Source organism: Aquarana catesbeiana, linkage group LG04 (genome assembly GCF_042186555.1).
Source record: "Aquarana catesbeiana isolate 2022-GZ linkage group LG04, ASM4218655v1, whole genome shotgun sequence".
NCBI classification, from domain to species: domain Eukaryota; kingdom Metazoa; phylum Chordata; class Amphibia; order Anura; family Ranidae; genus Aquarana; species Aquarana catesbeiana.
The window spans coordinates 521,600,091-521,619,569 of record NC_133327.1 but is presented as its reverse complement, the minus strand read 5'-3'; the positions used below and the strand labels follow the sequence as shown (position 1 = coordinate 521,619,569).

Sequence of the window (19,479 nt, the reverse complement as noted above, 5' to 3'; positions counted from 1 at the left end):
GAAAAAGGTGTTTTTTTAATCAACATTTTCAGTATTTTGTTTGTGCAAAAAATAAAAAAACCCAGTGGTAATTAAGTACCACCAAGAAAAAAGGTCTATCTGTCTAAAAATAAAGATTTCATTTGAGTACAGTGTTGCATGACAACATATACAGCAATCTGAAACTTGGCATTGGTAGGAAGGGGGTGAAAGTGTCTGGTATTAAAGTGGTTAAAGGGTTAAAACATGGAGAAATTTGTTCCAGAGGTGTACTAAATATGTGTTTTAGTTTTTTATGCCTTGATATAACTGCACAGCACTTGTTTTATTTGTGCTGTGAGAACTATAATAATGTTAGAGAGAGAATGTAGTTTCACATGACAGTAAAAACATACTGTACCTTGAATTTTGCAGAGTCACAATGACAGGACGACCTTTTGACCAGTGTACACACCCAGTCAAGCTGCGCTGATATCTTACATATGTGTTTTTCCTGCTATGCTTGAGTGATCTTTAGTATAAGCTGGATATACAAAGGAATACACACAAAGTTAAGTATGTATCATTTATGCAGTATATTATAAATAAATCATTACACATCCTAAAAAAAATACTATTATCATTTTTGTTTTATTTTTACAGCCCTCAGTACAGTGACAAGGACATATGCAACCATTTTGGGAGGTACAATCAGTACACAGACATCGCTACAATTCACAAAAAGTGAAAATATAACATATGTAAACTATACACATTCAAGGTCAATGTGGGGATCATAGGAAGGGAAATGAGAGGTATGAAGGGAAGCAGGATGTCACCTTAAGGTAGTCACTGTCTAGTAGATTTAGGCAAATGGTTCAGGCCAAGCAAAAAATCGACCCAAACATCGCCTGTTTGCCCATTCGGCAAACGCCCGAATTTGCAGGGCTTTCACTGGGTGCATTCTGAGCCCTGATTGGGCAAAACTTTGCCCAGTCAGGGCACACTGAATAGCTGGTTGTTAAGGAGCGGTCCTGGAAGCCGACCGTGGGGTCCTTAACAATGGATGAGTCATCAGCTGTCAATGAGCTTCCCCGCTGAGAGCTGAATAAAAGAAAAACATTATAAATAAATAAGTGAAAAAAAAACGGTGTTGGGGGGTCTCCCCCAATCCATACCAGGCCCTTTGGGTCTGGTATGCCCCCCCTCACCAAATTTCTATGTTAGATGCACCAAGTCCTGCCAACAAGGCAGGAGTACAGAAGAGGGATGATTTTGATGATTTTTTGTTTTATATAAGTGAGTTCATAATATATTGTAGTTTACTCAATTGCTGGGACAAAAGCGGGAGGGGTAGGGTCCTAAAGAAGTAGAGTTTGTGGGGCAAAAGGAAAATCTTTTGCCAGGGTAATCCATCCAGCCCAGGAGAATTTAACTTGCTTCATGTCTCTTGAGATGTGTTATGCAGCTTTTTGACTAATCTGTTGTAGTTTATAGAAAGAATGTTGCTAGAAGGCGCAGTCAGTGGTACATCTAAATATGAAAGAGAATTGTTTGGTGCTGAGGAGAACGTGGGGTCCCCTTCAAAATCTATACCAGACCCTTCAGGTCTGGTATGGATTTTAAGGGGAACCCCGCGCCAAAATTTAAAAAAAAAAACGGCGTGGGGTCCCCCCAAAAATCCATACCAGACCCTTATTCGAGCACGCAACCTGGCAGGCCGCAGGAGAAGAGGGGGGACGAGAGAGTGCCCCCCCCGAACTGTACCAGGCCACATGCCCTCAACATTGGGAGGTTGCTTTGGGGTAGCCCCCCAAAACACCTTGTCTCCATGTTGATGAGGACAAGGGCCTCATCCCCACAACCCTGGTTGGTGGTTGTGGGGGTCTGCGGGCGGGGGGCTTATCGGAATCTGGAAGCCCCCTTTAACAAGGGGAGCCCCAGATCCCGGCCCTCCCCCCCTGTGTGAAATGGTAAGGGGGTACAAAAGTACCCCTACCATTTCACTAAAAACTGTCAAAAATGTTAAAAATGACAAGAGACAGTTTTTGACAATTCCTTTATTTAAATGCTTCTTCTTTCTTCTATCTTCTATCTTCCTTCGGTTTCTTCCTCCATCTTCTTCTTCTTCTGGGTCTTCTGGTTCTTCCTTCGGTGTTCTTGTCCGGCATCTCCTCCGCGGCGTCGGCGTCTTCTTCCCTTCTTCTCCTCGGGCCGCTCCGCATCCATGATGGCATGGAGGGAGGCTCCCACTCTTCTCTTCATCTTCTTCTCTTCATCTTCTCCTCGGACCGCTCCGCTTCCATGCTGGCATGGAGGGAGGCTCCCGCTGTGTGACGCTTCTCCTCTTCTGACGGTTCTTAAATAACGGTGGGCAGGGCCACCCGGTGACCCCGCCCCCCTCTGACGCACGGTGACTTGACGGGACTTCCAATGCCACAGGGAAGTCCCGTCAGTCACCGTGCGTCAGAGGGGGGCGGGGTCACCGGATGGCCCCGCCCCCGTTATTTAAGAACCGTCAGAAGAGGAGAAGCGTCACACAGCGGGAGCCTCCCTCCATGCCAGCATGGAAGCGGAGCGGTCCGAGGAGAAGACGGGAAGAAGACGCTGACGCCACGGAGGAGATGTCAGATGAGAACATGGAGGAAGAACCAGAAACCCAGAAGAACCAGAAGAAGAAGAAGATGGAGGAAGAAACCGAAGGAAGATAGAAGAAAGAAGAAGCATTTAAATAAAGGAATTGTCAAAAACTGTCTCTTGTCATTTTTAACATTTTTGACAGTTTTTTAGTGAAATCTACCATTTCACACAGGGGGGAGGGCCGGGATCTGGGGGTCCCCTTGTTAAAGGGGGCTTCCAGATTCCGATAAGCCCCCGCCCGCAGACCTCCACAACCACCGGCCAGGGTTGTGGGGATGAGGCCCTTGTCCTCATCAACATGGGGACAAGGTGTTTTGGGGGGCTACACCAAAGCACCCTCCCAATGTTGAGGGCATGTGGCCTGGTACGGTTCAGGAGGGGGGTGCTCTCTCGTCCCCCCCTCTTTTCCTGCAGCCTGCCAGGTTGCGTGCTCAAATAAGGGTCTGGTATGGATTTTTGGGGGGACCCTACGCCGTTTTTAAAAAAAAATTTGGCGCGGGGTTCCCCTTAAAATCCATACCGGACCTGAAGGGTCTGGTATAGATTTTGAGGGGGACTCCATGCCATTTTTTTTTTTCTTTTATTTTGGCCGGGGTTCCCCTTAATATCTATACCAGACCTGAAGGGCTTGGTATGGAATTTAGGGGGACCCCCCACGTCATTTTTTTTTTAAATTTTGGTTCGGGGTTCCCCTGTGGGGAATTCCCATGCCGTTTTTATCAATGAACTTTTATGTGTATTGTCAGACCGGCAATTCATTAAGTAGAGTAGTTTAAATGTCTTCTTTTTCCTTTGAAATGTCATTTTGCTGTCAGACTGTGCTAAACACGGGAAACATGCGCCCCTTTACAGGCATACTATAGACACCCCCCAGGTACGAAATTTAAAGGGATATTACACTTTTATTGTTTCACTTTAAGCATTATTAAAATCACTGCTCCCGAAAGAACGGACGTTTTAAAAACTTTTTTTTGCATTGATCCATGTCCCCTGGGGCAGGACCCAGGTCCCCAAACACTTTTTATGACAATACCATGCATATAAGCCTTTAAAATTAGCACTTTTGATTTCTCCCATAGACTTTTAAAGGGTGTTCCGCGGCATTTGAATTTGCCACGAACACCCCAAATTGTTCGCTGTTTGGCGAACTTGCGAACAGCTGATGTTCGAGTCCTCCAAGCCAACCAGGATGCTTGAGATGTTATAGTTGGATCTTATTGACACTGTGTTAGGAACCCTAAATCAGACTGAGACAGAAGAGCAGTAAAAATCACACTATTTAATAAAAAGTTAAAATGATATAAACAGAGCAAACGTAGTCAAAACATAACCAGAGTTCGGTAACCAGAACGGGTAGTCAGAACAAACCAGAGAAACAGGAGTCCAGAGATCAGCGAAGTCGGTTGCAACAAACAGGATCAGGAACCAGAAAGGAAGTCATCCAAGCAACAGTCTTTCACAGGAAAACACAGCAGAAAGTGTTCGGATATGTTGTCCAAGGCAAAGGCACAGAAGATCTGACCCATGCAGTTTAAATAGCTAGCAGAGCTAGCTAACGAGCAGGAAATGAAGACCAGGTGAGTCACTCTGGAGTGAAGAGCGCTGGCAATTACCTGACAGCTAAGCACAGAGCTCTTAGAAGGAAGGGCTGAGCCCAGCCCTGACAGTACCCCCTCCACAACGACCCCTCCCCCTCAGAGTATCACCAGGTTTGAGGGGAAAATGTCTATGTAAAGCACGATAGAGGACAGGGGCATGTACATCCAAGGATGAGACCCAAGAGCGTTTCTCCGGACCGTACACTTTCCAATGAGCCAGGTACTGTATGCGCCCACAGAACCTACAGGAATCAATTATAGATTGTATCTCACACTACTCATGGTTCTCAACCTGAACTGGGTGAGGACGGGGTACCAAGGTGGTAAAGCGGTTACATATCAAAGGTTTAATATGGAGACATGAAATACATTTGAAATACACATATTAGAATGAAGATCTAAAGTGTAAGCCACTGGGTTAATCCTACAGAGAATACGGAAAAGCCCAATAAACAGGGGTGCTAGTTTTAATGAGGGAACACGGAGTCTGATGTTGTGAGATGACAGCCAGACCCTGTCCCCAACTTGGTAGGAATGCACAGGTGTTTGCGGTCAGTATGGAGTCTGTACCTATCATTGGCACGACGCAAGGACTCTTGGACCTGTACCCAAGTGGAACTAAGACTACGGAGATACTCCTCCAATGCAGGAATGTTCCGAGGAACAAATGAGTCAGGCAACATGGATGGTTGGAAACCATAATTCGCCATTAAGGGAGACAATCTGGAAGCAGTATTGATGGCACTATTGTGAGCAAACTCCGCCCAAGGTAAGAGGTCTGACCAGTTGTTATGGTGGTCAGAAATGTAGCAACATAAAAACTGCTCCAAGGACTGGTTGGCTCGTTGTGCGGCCCCATTGGATTGCGGGTGATACGAAGAGGAGAAGGAAAGCTGAATTCCTAACTGTTCACAAAAGGCTCGCCAAGCCTGGACACAAACTGGATACCCCTGTCTGAGATAATAACCTTGGGTAGCCCATGTAAGTGAAAGATCTCCCAAGCAAAAATGGAAGCCAGTTCTTTGGATGTGGGCAACTTCTTAAGTGGAATACAATGTGACATTTTCGAGAACCGGTCAAACACCATAAAGATAACTTTGTTGCCCTGAGAGTTGGGTAACTCCACAATGAAATCTATAGACAGGTGGGTCCAAGGCCTCTCTCCATTGGGTATGGGTTGTAGGAGGCCCACTGGAAGGTGTCATGGTGTCTTACTCTGAGCACACAAGGAACAAGCAGCTACGAAGGCGATTATATCAGCGCGTAGACTAGGTCACAAGAATTGTTTGGGAAATAGCCCAAATGAGTTGATTCTTCCCTGGGTGGCCAGCAGGCTTGGGAGAATGGTAATTCTGGAGCACGGCAGTATGGAGACTCTCAGGGACAAAGCAGCGGTCACAAGGTTTCTCAGGAGGAGAATGGATCTGAGCAGCAAGAATTCTGTCACCCAAAGGTGAAGCGAGACTGGCACGAACTGTAGCCATAATACGATCAGGAGGAAACACAGGAACAGGTACCGACTCCATCTTGGAAGTGAAGGAAAACTGTTGCGACAATGAATAAGCCCTTACATTCTTAGTATCGGGTAAGAATAAAACTATGTAATTGAAGCTTGACAAGAAAAGAGCCCATCTTGCACTTATGGGAGAGAGGCGTTTAGCCTCAGACAAGAATGTGAGATTCTTATGGTCAGTCAGAATAAGAACCGGCACAGTGGTACCTACGAGGAGATGCCTCCATACTTTAAGACCTAAAATGATCGCTAACAACTCTCTGTCCCCGATCTCATAATTGCATTCCGCAGGAGACAATTTCTTGGAAAAGTAGCCACAAGGATGCATAGCGCTCTCAGAGGTAAGACATTGAGACAGCAGGGCACCAACTCCAGTGTCAGAAGCATCAATCTCAAGGATGAAGGGTACCGTAGGATCAAGATGTATCAACACAGAAGCAGAAACAAAGGCAGCCTGTAGACTCTCAAAGGCATTAATGGAATCTGGAGACCAATTCTGTAGGTTACTGTCCTTTTTGGTCATATCAGTCAGGGGTTACGAATAAACTTCTGATAATTGGCAAAGCCAAGAAAAAGTTGCAATGGACGTAAACCCACGGGTCAGGGCCACTGTAGAACTGCCAAAAATTTCTCTGGGTCCATCAAAAAACCAGCAGTGGAAATGACATAACCCAGGAATTTAACCTGTTCATGATGAAACTCGCACTTCTCCAATTTACAATACAGGTTATTATCTCTCAACCTCTGAAGCATACAGCAGACATATGTGTGGTGGCTCTCTAGGAAATTGGAAAATATGAGGATATCGTCAAGATAAACCACCACACATAGCAGCAACAAATCTCAGAGGACATCGTTGATAAATTCCTGGAAAACTGCCGGAGCGTTGCAAAGACCAAACGGCATTACAAGGTATTCATAATGGCCAGTTCTGGTATTAAACGCAGTTTTCCATTCGTCGCCCTCCTTGATCCTCACGAGATTGCACGCCCCTCTCAAATCAAGCTTTGCGAAAACCGTTGCTCCCTTGAGGCGGTCAAATAACTCCGTAATCAATGGAATTGGATAAGCATTCTTAATTGTGAAGTGATTGAGACCCCTATAATCAATACAAGGTCTCAGTTCACCACTTTTCTTTTTCACAAAGAAGAAACCAGTACCAGCAGGAGGCGAGGATTGAATGAATCCTCGAGAAAGTGAAGAGGTGCACAAGACCTTAGCCACTTTCTGAAAACATGTCTTCATGCATTGTGGTGACCAGGAAAGAACCTCAGCACAAAGCCAATCAAAAGAGGGGTTGTGCCTCTGTAACCAAGGATAACCAATAACCACTGGTAAATGAGGTTAGGAAATTACTTGGAACTGGATTATCTCATGGTGAAGAGCCCTTATGGCCATGGTCAATAGAGCAGTCTCATGAGTCAGGCTGTAGAGGTCTCCCCTCAATAGCCTCAATGGCAAGTGGAGTGGCACGAAGCTGCAGAGGAATCAAGTGCTTAGACACAAAGGCACCATCAATGAACAGGCATGCAGCCCCAGAGTCGATTAGAGCATGTATCTTGATGGACGACTCAGACCAAGAAAGGGTCACCCGAACCAGGGGCTTATCCTTCTGGATAACTGGGGATGAAACAATGCCACCTAAAGCCTGTCCCCTACAGGTCCTCAGGTCCAAGCGTTCTCCCGGATGGGTAGGACAAGACTTCAGGAAGTGACGTGCCTGGCCACAATAAAGGTACAATCTCTCCCTCCTCCTAAAGGCCCTTTCATCTGCAGAGAGACGTGTGAAGCCCAATTGCATGGGTTCTACCTCACTGGCAGACTTGGTACCAGGAAGTATGGGAGGTGAGGGAGGCACGGGTGGGACTGCAAAGCTCGGAGCAAAGAGTACAGGAGGCTTCCACGAGTGCTCCTTAAAGGAAGGTCTCTTTCAGAGTCTGGAGTCAATGAGAACAGCAATTGTGATCAACTTCTCCAAATCAGTGGGTATGTCTTGGGCTGCTATCTCTTTGATGGTATCCAAGAGACCATGAAAAAAAGCAGCCATGAGGACCTCATTGTTTCAAGCAACCTTTGCTGCCAGTACGGAAGTACTGACAGCAAAGTATGGAAGGGTACGGAATTCAATGGCGTAATCAGCAATAGTTCTTGTACTCTGCTTGATGGACATAAGGTTCTTGGCAGCAGAGGTGGAGCATGAGGGAACTTCAAATAACCTTTTAAAGGAAGCCACAAACTCAGGGAAACTCAGAGTAACTCAGGATGACAGGGTTTTGCGTCTCCCATAGAGGGTTTGCCCAGACCAAGGCTCTCTGAGAAAGCAAAGAAGCCTACTTTGCTTCTATCCGTGGGAAACGCCTGGGGCAGCATCTCAAATTAAATCCCAACCTGGTTGAGAAACCCTCTGCATTGAACTGGATTGTCCCCAAATCGCTGGGGAAGCAGAGCGGAACCAGACATACCTCTTATAGAGGTAATATTCGAGGCGGGTGCCTACACAGAGACTGGAGAATCAGCAGGAACCATGAATCAGACTGAGACAGAAGTGCAATAAAAATCACACTAATAAAAAGGTAAAATGGTATAAACAGAGCAAATGTAGTCAAAACATAGCCAGAGTTTGGTAACCAGGACGGGTAGTCAGAACAAGCCAGAGAAACAGGAGTCCGGAGATCAGTGAAGTCGAGTGCAGCAAACAGGATCAGGAACCAGTAGGGAAGCCAGCCAAGCAAAAGTCTTTCACAGGAAAACACAGCAGAGAGAGTCTGGATATGTTGACCAAGGTGAAGACACAGAAGATCTGATCCACGCAGTTTAAATAGCTTGTAGAGCTAGCTGACGGCCAGGAAATGAAGACCAGGTGAGTCACTGTGGAGTGAAGAGTGCTGGCAATTAACTGACAGCTGAGCACAGAGCTCTGAGAAGGAAGGGCTGAGCCCAGCCCTGACACACTGCCAGGGGTTCCATGACTAGGGCAAATATAAGTAGGGGAAAGTGGGCACCCTTGACAGTGCCATTGGTGATGTCAAAGGGGTCAGATAAAAACCTGGAGGTCCAAACTCTGGCACTGGGGAAAGTACAGGTGATACTCGAAAAATTAGAATATCGTGCAAAAGTTCATTTATTTCACTAATGCAACTTAAAAGGTGAAACTAATATATGAGATAGACTCATTACATGCAAAGCAAGACAGTTCAAGCTGTAATTTGTCATAATTGTGATGATTATGGCTTACAGCTCATGAAAACCCCAAATCTCAGAAAATTAGAATATTGTGAAAATGTGCAATGTTCTAGGCTCAAAGTGTCCCACTCTAATCAGCTAATTAAGCCATAACACCTGCAAAGGGTTCCTGAGTCTTTAAATTGTCTCTCAGTCTGGTTCAGTAGGAATGACAATCAAAGACTGTTGACCTGACAGTTGTGCAGAAAAACATCATTGACATCCTCCATAAGGAGGGAAAGCCTCAAAAGGTAATTGCAAAAGAAGTTGGATGTTCCCAAAGTGCTGCATCAAAGCACATTAATAGAAAGTTATGTGGAAGGGAAAAGTGTGGAAGAAAAAGGTGCACAAGCAGGGATGACCGCAGCCTGGAGAGGATTGTCAGGAAAAGGCCATTCAAAAGTGTTGGGGACTTTCACAAGGAGTGGACTGAGGCTGGAGTCAGTGCATCAAGAGCCACCACACACAGATGGATCCTGGACATGGGCTTCAAATGTCATATTCCTCTTGTCAAGCCACTCCTGAACAACAAACAACGTCAGAAGCGTCTTACCTGGGCTAAAGAAAAACAGACCTGGTCTGTCGCTCAGTGGTCCAAAGTCCTCTTTTCTGATGAGAGCAAATTTTGCATCTCATTTGGAAACCAAGGACCCAGAGTATGGAGGAAGAATGGAGAGGCACACACTGCAAGATGCTTGAAGTCCAGTGTGAAGTTTCCACAGTCTGTGTTGATTTGGGAAACCATGTCATCTGCTGGTGTTGGTCCACTGTGCTTCATTAAGTCCAGGGTCAACGGAGCCGTCTACCAGGAGATTTTGGAGTACTTCATGCTTCCTTCCGCAGATAAGCTCTATGGGGATGCTGACTTCATTTTCCAGCAGGACTTGGCACCTGCCCACACTGCCAAAAGCACCAAAACCTGGTTCAATGACCGTGGGATTACTGTGCTTGATTGGCCAGCAAACTCCCCTGGACATCCTAGGGCCAGGTTTCTGAGGAGACCTCTGGTGGAATTCTCTTATTCCAGGTGGCTCAGCAAGCAGAGTCACTGCCAGACACAGCAGAGGTCCCAGGTTCAAGCCCAGGTCCTAACAGTACTCCCCTCCTCCCAGGATGTCCCCTGGACATCCTAGGGCCAGGTTTCTGAGGAGACCTCTGGTGGAATCACTTATTCCAGGTGGCTCAGCAAGCAGAGTCACTGCCAGACACAGCAGAGGTCCCAGGTCCTAACAGTACTTCCCTCCTCCCAGGATGTCCCCTGGACATCCTAGGGCCATGTTTCTGAGGAGACCGCTGGTGGAATTTTCTTTTATTCCAGGTGGCTCAGCAAGCAGAGTCACTGCCAGACACAGCAGAGGTCCCAGGTTCAAGCCCAGGTCCTAACAGTACTCCCCTCCTCCCAGGATGTCCCCTGGACATCCTAGGGCCAGGTTTCTGAGGAGACCTCTGGTGGAATTCTCTTGGGCGGAGCAGGACGACGCGCTGACGTCAGCTCCAGTCTGAGTGTTTTCTCCAGAGAGACGGGTCTGTCCGCATGTGTTCGGCCGACACAACGGACTTCAGGCTTGATTTTCCATTACATATGTAAGTGTGTTTTCAACATTTTTAACATTAAAGTTTTAAGGTTTTACACCATCTGAGTTTTCATTTTTATTACATGGTAAAATACAATCCGATACCGATCTGGCCCCCATGATGGTCTGAGGCACAGCCAAAGCCCAGCAGTTCAGCACGGGATTCCGACTTACCAATACAAGCTGATATGCCTTCCATCATCCTCTGTAATGGAGGATCATGTACATCTGGTAAGGAGTAACCCCTTCTACACTGGTGGTGGATCACTCAGTTTTATTTGCTAATCAACAGCTGAAGATCCTGTGTGCGGATTTTTTTTTTTTTTTAATTTCTTTACTGGTTCCGGTATCTACACGGGTGGATCTCCTCCTTTTTTTTCCACACAGTTTTGAGAGACTTCGCAAATTATATTTTCACTTCGGATTATTGATTATTGAGACTTTGTTTATACATTGTCTACATTCACTTGTTCAGCATTTTGGTTAGATTTTATTATTGGGGTCTTTGGAGCACTTTACTCACATCACTTGTCACGGATGGGACTGTGTGTACCCCATCATTAGGGATGAGCTTCGTGTTCGAGTCGAACCCATGTTCAACTCGAACATCAGCTGTTCGATCGTTCGCCGAATTGCGAACGATATGGGCCGTTCACGCCAAATTTGTGTGGCGCGTCACGGCCCATAATTCACTGCGGCATCGCAGTGCATTGCTGGCTGATGATTGGCCAAGCATGCACTATGACCCGCATGCTTGGCCAATCACAGCGCCGTCGGTAGAGAGAGCTGTAATTGGCCAAAGCCAGGGTGGCTTTGGCCAATTATGGCTCAGGGGGTTTAGAACACGCCCACACTATATAAGGCCGCCTACACGGCGGCCCTGTGTAGTGTGTTCCAGCGTGCTGAGAGATAGACAGAGAGACAGTGTCATTTCATTTGAGTTAGCTAGATTAGGCAGGACAGTCAGTGAGTTAGCTGCACTTACAGTGTATTGTGTATATATATGCATCCTAGGTGTTCCATATATATATGTACACTGTATTCAGTTTAGCTAGATCCGTTCCTGTTATCTTCCTACTGACAGGCAGGCTTGTCTTGTTACAGTATTTACAGCTACCTGAAGAAAATTGCTGGTGTTCTTTTGATCCTATTAGTACCACAGTCAGGCAGCTAGACTATTTACAGTTAGTGTAGTGCATCCTGCTCACAGTGTTCAGCTAAAACTACAAGTTAGTGTAGTGAGACCTCTGCACAGTGTTCAGCTAAAGCTACAAGTTAGTGTAGTGCGTCCTGCTCACAGTGTTCAGCTAAAACTACAAGTTAGTGTAGTGAGACCTCTGCACAGTGTTCAGCTAAAGCTACAAGTTAGTGTAGTGCGTCCTGCTCATAGTGTTCAGCTAAAACTACAAGTTAGTGTAGTGAGACCTCTGCACAGTGTTCAGCTAAAGCTACAAGTTAGTGTAGTGCGTCCTGCTCACAGTGTTCAGTTAAAACTACAAGTTAGTGTAGTGAGACCTCTGCACAGTGTTCAGCTAAAGCTACAAGTTAGTGTAGTGCGTCCTGCTCACAGTGTTCAGCTAAAGCTACAAGTTAGTGTAGTGCGTCCTGCTCACAGTGTTCAGCTAAAACTACAAGTTAATGTAGTGAGACCTCTGCACAGTGTTCGGCTAAAGCTACAAGTTAGTGTAGTGCGTCCTGCTCACAGTGTTCAGCTAAAACTACAAGTTAGTGTAGTGAGACCTCTGCACAGTGTTCAGCTAAAGCTACAAGTTTTTGTAGTGCGTCCTGCTCACAGTGTTCAGCTAAAACTACAAGTTAGTGTAGTGAGATCTCTGCACAGTGTTCAGCTAAACCTACAAGTTATTTTTTTGCGAGCTCTGCACAGTGTTCACCTAAAGCTACCTGTAGAAGGTTGGTGGTGTTCTCCTGATGCTATCACTACCGCAGGCAGCTAAATAAGCTACAAGTTAGTTTTTTGCGAGCTCTGCACAGTGTTCAGCTAAAGCTACCTGTAGAAGGTTGGTGGTGTTTTCCTGATCCTATCACTACCGCAGGCAGCTAAATAAGCTACAAGTTAGTTTTTTGCGAGCTCTGCACAGTGTTCAGCTAAAGCTACCTGTAGAAGGTTGGTGGTGTTTTCCTGATCCTATCACTACCGCAGGCAGCTAAATAAGCTACAAGTTAGTTTTTTGCAAGCTCTGCACAGTGTTCAGCTAAAGCTACCTGTAGAAGGTTGGTGGTGTTCTCATACTACAGGCAGGCAGTTGATTTTGCTAGCTGCAGTATCAGTACATATATATATATATATATATATATATATATATATATATATATATCCCAGCTTAGTGCAGCTACAGGCCATTAGTATGTCTGGAAGGCCAACAAGGAGAGGCAGACAGTCACAAGCCAATAAAAGAGGGCAAGCAGGCTCTGTGTCTAGTGCTGGTCGTGGAGACGGTGCATCCTCATCAGCACGTGGCTGTGGGACACGCTTGGCCTTTTTTTCGGCAGCTGGCCGTGTTGAGCCGCAACATGCGGAAGACTTGGTCGAGTGGATGACCAAGCCGTCCTCATCCTCCTCATCCTCTCTCACCCATGCTCAGGGTACTTTGTCTGGCAAAGCAGCGGCCTCTTCCTTTGGCTCAATGTCATCAGTGACTCCTTCCCTAGCCCCACCATGTCCTCCTGAGGAGTCCCTCGAACTGTTTATCACAGTGTTGGGTACATGCTCCAGGAGGATGCCCAGCGTTTGGAAGGCTCTGATGATGATACTGAGCTAGATGAAGGCAGTAACGTGAGCACGGACAGAGGGGGTGCCCAAGAAGGACAGCAATCTGGCAGTCATGTTCCCCCTGCTGCAGCATACTGCCAGGTTTGCTCCAGTGATGAGGAGGGAGGGGATGATGAGGTCACTGACTCAACGTGGGTGCCTGATAGGAGAGAGGAGGAGGAGGCAGCACATCACCAACGAGGCAGGATGCCCTCCAGGGGCCAGCCTAAGGGCAGCACACTGACTGCATCACACCCCCAAAGCTCCGCATGTGCAGGGTGCTGCAGTCTCTGCGCGTTAGTCAAAAAGTTCTTTGGTGTGGGCCTTTTTTGAGATGAGTGCATCAGATTGCACCGCTGCTATTTGCAACATATGTCTCAAGCGTATCTCGCGTGGCCAAAACATCTCCCGCTTGGGTACCACATGCTTGACCAGACATATGTTGACCTGCCATGCAGTTCGTTGGCAAGCGTATCTAAAAGACCCACACCAAAGAACAAAGAGGACCTCTCCTTGCTCCTCATCAGCTGAGATCTCCAACCCCACTATACCTTCAGTCCTCTCTGAGACCTGCACTGAGAGGAATTAAGGTGTAGAATTAGGTGTGTCACAGCCAAGTACTTGTGGGCAATCTGCTTTCGGTACACCAACGTCAGATTGTACCAAGCAAATTTCCCTGCCCCAGCTGCTGCACCGCCGAAAGAAGTTTGCTCCCAGCCATCCACATGCCCAGCGGTTGAATGCTAGCTTGGCAAATTTGCTAGCACTTCAACTGCTGCCTTTTCAGTTGGTAGACTCTGCCCTCTTCCGTGAGTTTGTGGAATGTGCGATTCCTCAGTGGGAGGTACCCAAACGCCACTTTTTCTCACGGAAGGCGATTCCGGCTCTCTACCGGCATGTGGAAGGCAATGTCCATGCCTCGCTGGACAGGGCGGCCAGCTACCAAGCACCTGATGCTGATGTACCCGAATTATTTTTTTTGAAATCTCAGATCCCTTCAAAGACTGCCTATGTTGATGCTGAGTGACTATCCTGAGTAATTATCCTCTTCCTCCTCAATGATCACGCTGATAGTTTGTAAGAACATTTTTGGTTCTGGGCGCTGTCACCAGTGCCTAAGGCCCAATTTTTCAGCCCCTGTTTAACAGGGGCGTGTAATTACAATTTTTGATGCAATACTTTGCAGCAGGGCTCGTTCCTGCGTTCCAACTAGAGTATCTGTGAGGGGTTGCAGTGTTGTGGCACCAGCACCAGTGCCTAAGGCCCAATTTTTCAGCCCCTGTTCAACAGGGGCATGTAATTACAATTCTTGATCTAATATTTCACAGCAGGGCCCGTTTCTGTGCCCACCAAGAGCGAGTGAGGACTTACAGTGTTTTGGCACCAGCACCACCACCACCACCAAAGGCCCAATTTTTCAGCCCCTGTTCAACAGGGCCATGTAATTACAATTCTTGATCTAATATTTCACAGCAGGGCCCTGTGAGGGCTTACAGTGTGGTGGCCACAACAACACCTAAGGCCCAAATTTCTGTTGAGTATATAGGGCAGGCCCCTACTTTCAAACATCCAACTTACAAACGACTTCTAATTGCAAATGGAAGGAGACAACAGGAAGTGAGATGAAATCTACCCCTAGGAAGGGAAATTCTCTCCTGTATGAGTTAATATGGGAAAAACATTTCTTCTTTCCACTGATGCTTTATTACCAATCCTTGTTTCACAAAAAAACCCAAATTTTCAAAAAACATTTGTCATTGGGACAAAAAGTGAGGTGAAATCTTCTGAAGAGGAGCACAGACATCAAAACAAATGTCACAGGGGTGATAACCCTTCCCTATGTTTTCCAAAAAGCTTAAAAAAGATTTTTTGGCTGGAGCTAAACACGTTAAGAATGTACCCGTTCAAAATGACAAACAGATTCCACTTAACAACAAACCTACAGTCCCTGTCTGGTTTGCACCGCCTGTATACTGCTGTTCAGAGTATATAGGGCCTGGTGGCCCCACACCTTTCCTTTTTTTAATTTGGGTGCGGGGTTCCCCTTAATATCCATACAAGACCCAAAGGGCCTGGTAGTGGACTGGGGGGTACCCATGCCATTTGTCTCACTGATTTTCATCCATATTGCCAGGACCCAACATTACATTAAACCCGCAAGCAGTTTTAAATGACATTTTTTCCTTTAAAAATGACATTATGTGCAGGGACTGTTCTAAGCACGGGAAACACGCGCCACTTTACAGGCATACTATAGACACCCCCCAGGTACGATATTTAACGGAATATTTCACTTTTTTTTTTTTTTACTTTAAGCATCATTAAAATCACTGCTCCCGAAAAAACGTCCGTTTTTAAAAGTTTTTTAGGCATTGATACATGTCCCCTGGGGCAGGACCCGGGTCCCCAAACACTTTTTAGGACAATGCCATGCAAATAAGCCTTTAAAATGAGCACTTTTGATTTAGAACGTTCAAGTCCCATAGACGTCAATGGGGTTCTAACGTTCTTTTGAATTTTCGGTCCGTTCACAGGATCTGGTGCGAACCGAACCGGGGGGTGTTCGGCTCATCCCTACCCATCATCTCTATGAGGTTAAAGTAGTGATTTATTAATCCTCAAGAGACCAGCTAGCGTGATTCAAGTTTTTCTATTATATTTGTTGTATGTGTGTCATATACTTTTGAATTGCAGCTCTTATAGTCACAGTTTATGATTTATTCCTTAGCGCAGTTTTCTTTTTCTTTTTTCTTGGCCAGCAAACTCGCCTGACCTTAACCCCATAGAGAATCTATGGGGCATTGCCAAGAGAAAGACGAGAGACATGAGACCGAACAATGCAGAAGAGCTGAAGGCCGCTATTGAAGCATCCTGGTCTTCCATAACATCTCAGCAGTGCCACAGGCTGATAGCTTACATGCCACGCCGCATTGAGGCAGTAATTGCTGCAAAAGGGGCCCAAACCAAGTACTGAGTACCTATGCATGCCTATACATTTTAGAGGTCCAATATTGTTCTATGTACAATCCTTGTTTTATTGATTGCATGTAATATTCTAATTTTCTGAGATTGTGAATTTGGGGTTTGCATGAGCTGTAAGTCATAATCATCACAATTATGACAAATCACAGCTTGAACTATCTTGCTTTGCATGTAATGAGTCTATCTCATATATTAGTTTCACCTTTTAAGTTGCATTAGTGAAATAAATGAACTTTTGCACGATATTCTAATTTTTCGAGTATCACCTGTATAAAGACCCAAAATCGCTGAGAGGATAGAGGCACTAAAGCCATATTTTAACAGAACCTCTTTTAGATAGTTTCGGTGCACCCTGTCGAAAGCCTTCTCTGCATCAATAGTAAAAGAGCAGAGAAGGCCGTCAGCTGCACTCTGCCCTATGAATCAGGTCTATAAAGCAACAGGTTCCGTCAGAGGCCTGACGTCCCTCCACAAACCCTACTTGATCTTTGTGGATAAGCACTGGAACATATTGGGAAATCCTGGAGGCTAGTAATGTTGCAAACATTTTAATATCTACGTTCAGAAGTGAAATGGGTCAATAGTTAGCTGGGTTATCTGTGGTTTTGCCAGGTTTGGGAATTGTCACTATAAGGGCTTCTAGTGATTCTTTAGGGATTTTGCCAGAATTTGCAAAGGAAGAAAATGCTTTTAGAAGATGGGGTGACAGCAAATCTTTGGTCTTATAATATTCGTTACAAAACTGGGCCGGCAGCTTTGTGTAGAGGGAGTTTAGAGATTACTTTAAGAATTTCTTCAGTTGTGAAGGGTCTAGAAAGATCGTTTAGTTGGTTGGGTTGGAGAGTGGGCAAGTTGTTCGATGATAAGAAGCTCTGAATGGCTGCTTGGGTAAGATGAGGCTCTACAGGGGAAACTTTCAAATTATACAATTAAGCATAAAATTCACTGAATCTATTGCCAATATCTTGGGGGGTAGAGAGTTTTTTGCCTTGAGAGTCTAGCAAGAAGGAGATTTTGGATTGTGCCATCTTACTTTTATATTGTCTTGCCAATATTGCGCCTGGCTTATTACCCTGGGCATACAAGGTGGTATGCAGTCTTTTGACATAATAGTCAAAGTTGGCGTGTAGCAAGGAGTGTAGTTGAATCCTTAATTTATGCAATTCCTTCTCATCTTGGGGGTTGGAAATAGATTTGTGGGAGCACTCAACGACTCTAATATCCTAAAGTAGTTTAAAGATGGCTTGTTTACGGGTCCTATTCTCCTGTGCACCAAATTTGATTAGAAGCCCTCTAATGAAAGCATCATCGGATCCAGATCCAGAATTAACCTTGAAAAACTGTTGAATCTCAGACCTGATCTTTTCCTGGTAAGATGGGTGGGAAAGAAGGAAGGAGTTTTACTTCCAGATTGTTTGTGGTCATTTAGATGGAAAAGCATAGAGTTCCAGTGAAACTGGAGCATGATCGGACTATGTAATCAGACCAATCTGAGTGGAGCTCACGCATTGGAGTAGATGTTTGTTGACCAGGAAGAGATCAAGTCTGGAATAAGACTTTTGCATGCATGAAAAGAACTTGTAGTCTCTCCCTGAGGCATGAAAACACAGGGGCCATAAAGATTCTCCAGTAGTGCATAAGAGGTTAGGGCAGTAGAGCGTCTTCTACAAGCATTAGTCAAGTCATGGGAGTGGTTTAGGATTGTATTAACCAATTTCCACCCGCGCTATAGCTGAATGATGGATACAGTGCGGGCTTCCAGTGCAAGGAGGACATCTCTTGGTGCACACTGTGATCACCAAGTCCTTCAGACTTGGCTGATCACAGAATCCAATGACAGCTGATCAGGAAGTAAACAGAAGCCAATTTTTTTTCCTCCTTATGATCAGCGTGAGGAGAAAGAATAAAGCCAGTAACCGGCTTCTGTTACAGGGATATCGGTCCTGATCTATGCTGCTAATCAGTGCTCATGAGTGCCATCTATCAGTGCCCACCAGTGCCACCAGTGCTGCCAATCAGTGCCCATCAGTGCTTCATCATCAGTGTCACCTACCAGTGCCGCCTACCAGTGCTTATCAGTGCCACATACCAGTGCCCATCAGTTCCACCCATCAGTACTCATCAATGCCTCCTCATCAGTACCACCTCATCGGTGCCCATCAGTGCAGCCTCATCAGTGCCCATCAGTGCAGCCTATCAGTGCCCATCAAGGTAGCCTCATCATTGCACATCAGTGAAGGAGAAAAATTACCTGTTTGCAAAATGTTCAGTCTTTTTTTGTTTCTTTAGAAAAAAATAAAAAACCCAATGGTGATTAAATACCACCAAAAGAAAGCTATATTTGTGTGAAAAAAAAAATAAAAATTGTGTTTGAGTACAGTGTTGCATGACCACGCAATTGTCATTCAAAGTGCAACAGTACTGAAAGCTGAAAATTGGCCTTGGCAGCAAGGAGGTTTAAGTGCCCAGTAGGCAAGTGGTTAAAGTCCCCATATATGATTATTTGGTTCTTGGGGTAAGGGATAAGCCTTTTTTCAGAGAATGGAAAGATTGTTTATGGTGCTCATTTGTGGCATATATAGTATACTGACTAGGACCAGAGGATGATTGTTGAAAATGGCCAAAAGAATTTAGAAAATGTTAGTCGGGTCAGATTCAACTGAGCAGAATTGTACAGAAATAGAGTCATGGCAGCAATCATTACTCCCCTCTTTTTGACCTCCGTAGAGGCAAAAAAGCAATGGGGAAATCATTTGTGTTGGCAAAGGGAGGCCTTTTTAGCAGCAAAGTGTGTCTCTTGTACACATATTATGTCTGCTTTGTGGGATAAAGCATCTTTCCACATAAGCCTGCGTTTAAATGGGCTGTTCAAACCCTTAACATTATGCATGACATGTTCATTAGAGCAGGGATGCTGCAGTATGCCCAGAAAAAGACCACACACTAACCATCCACCCAAAGACCCCATAGGGATGGCATAAACAAAGCAGGTGACATAATATAGAACAAAGTAACATCCAAAAAGCTGATTAACAAAAGATTGCAATGTAAGTAGAACAACAGATAACAGCATGGTGTGCATGGCACATTTGAAACCAGGGGAGTGGAGAAACAACTGGTGGCTATCCGCTCAGGAGATGGAGTAACTAGCCATAACTCAGGAGGACGCCTGAAGTTAAATTGCAATTGAGAGCTAGGTATTTCCAGCCATGGACAGGAGTT

At 45.5% G+C, this 19,479-nt stretch overlaps 1 long non-coding RNA gene across 1 annotated transcript; it reads left to right on the top strand.

Annotated features, from left to right (window-relative positions):
• Positions 1-314: 314 nt before the first annotated feature.
• LOC141140518 (uncharacterized) lies at positions 315-16,363 on the top strand. Its single transcript, XR_012243952.1, has 3 exons — positions 315-534; positions 622-663; positions 16,035-16,363. It is a non-coding gene; the product is annotated as an uncharacterized lncRNA (long non-coding RNA).
• The last annotated feature ends 3,116 nt before the right edge of the window (positions 16,364-19,479 follow it).